The sequence below is a fragment of the Strigops habroptila genome, chromosome 8, assembly GCF_004027225.2.
Source record: "Strigops habroptila isolate Jane chromosome 8, bStrHab1.2.pri, whole genome shotgun sequence".
Lineage (NCBI taxonomy): Eukaryota > Metazoa > Chordata > Aves > Psittaciformes > Psittacidae > Strigops > Strigops habroptila.
Genome location: NC_044284.2, coordinates 5,255,487 through 5,257,512, shown reverse-complemented (window position 1 = coordinate 5,257,512; position 2,026 = coordinate 5,255,487).

Genomic DNA, 2,026 nt, shown 5'->3' with positions numbered 1-2,026 from the left:
TTATTTCTCTTTCCCTGAATTTCCAGCCACTGTTGATAATCTCTAGAATTTTACTTAGTTCTTTCCAATCTCTAATATCATGCAACCAACTTGTGAAGTTATGAATACCAAGTTAGAGCAAGCAGGTGAAAACCACAAAGTCCTAAAGTAGACAACCTTTGCAGTCGCGTTCATAAATGAAAGGTCTACATAGCAAAGTAGTACCTATCACATCACACGATGATACAGACAAATGCACTAATAGCAACAGTTTTGTGAGCATTCGTCAGGGAACGGCAGAGCAGAAATTAAGTACTTTGTTACTTTGTTAAGAGCAAGATACAACTATTAATTCTCTTCAAAACCGACCTTCTAGCAAGAAGCTAACAACCTTATTTGAGTAAGACTGCAGATGTCGAGACTGCAATTTAATGCTACCACTGGACATGAAGTAAACAAAAAACGAGGAAACCAAAACCACGTGGAAGTCAATCAATGCCAAAAAAAGTAACTAACAATGGGAATAGAACAGACTATTGTTAAATTCAAAAACTGGAATAGTAAGTTACAACAAGTGAAAAATACACAGTGGCAAAATAATACCAGTGAATGGATTAGGAGAAAGATGATATGAAAAGCACTGTATGAGCTACAGCTGTCTTTCAAAAGCTACTGTCTGCAAGGCAAACTATTTTGGTATCAGTGAAAACCAGAATAACTGTAGACATTATGGTATATAGATCTCAGTGCTGGAATATGAAAAAAAATCTGATTAAAAGAGAGCAGATATGAGCTAGCTGAGAGGAACATTAAGGGGTTAAGAAATGCAAAACAGATAAAAACATCATGACAATATAAAAAAACCTTCTGTTTCATTGTTGCTGAATTATAAAAGTGAAAGACAAGCAAAAGCATCAAATTCCAAGTTCATTCTCACCCTGTGCACAGCTTCTACTTGTACTGGTCTTTTGCCTTTCTTTCTATTGTCCTGCACAATCTTTTCTAGTAGATGGTTATTCCCCTTTCAACTTTCTTCAGGGACTCCAAAGGAGTCTTTTTCCTCCGTCTTTCTTCTTTATACCTCACCTATAGATGATCCAATTTAAAAAATAATCAACTCTTCTATAAGCTGTAGGTTAACAACTCAGATTTTTTTTCCTCATGCATTACTATTTTCTGACCACACTAGAATCTCAGTAGATCTAACACCTCCACATGGGTGTTTAGCCATCAGCTTAAGTTCAGCATCGGCCAAACCCAACCTACAATCCTAAATCCTTTTCTCCATCTCTAGAAAAGATCATTTTCTGCTATCATACCCTTACCTGCAGTGTTACTTTTCATTCAGGCAGATGTGAGGGAACTAGAGAAATTACACAAATTTAAAACCTGAAAATATTACCTGCATAGCATTTGCAAGATTCATCCTCTTCCCTCTGTGCACAGAACTGATATTCCTGTCCAGTTAATCCATATCACTGTGTTTTGACTACCGCTCCGGCTCCAGCCTTGACGTGTTCCATCTCAATTCACCAATTTCCTTTTAAAATATAACACTAAAGATCGCTTTAGTAGGACGTTACAAAGACATAACCATTGTTGTTTATCCACTTATCTTTCCCCCTACTCCCTAGACAAACTGCCTGTCTTCAGGTTCAAGGCCTCTTTTGTTTTATTTGTCTTCATGTTTAATCAAAATACTGATCTTCATTTCACACATTGCACTGAGAGACTTTTCAAAGTTCCTTTATAATCTCACTCAAAATGCCTGTTATGCATAGAAAAGCAGGTTTTATTCAAAATTCCTCTTGAAGTTTTTGTTGAGAACAACGATTTGACAAGTTGCTTGCCATGACAAATATTTTACATTTCTGACCAGTCATGTACTGCTATTTCTTTGCTGTCTCGCTCATGGGACGCCTACATTGTTAGAATGGCCTCAAGAGAGATTTCACCTTCCTAAATACTACAGTAATACAAATAATACATGATGGAAAAATATTAAATCTGATACACATAGAAATGGTTCTAAATCAGTGACCACAAC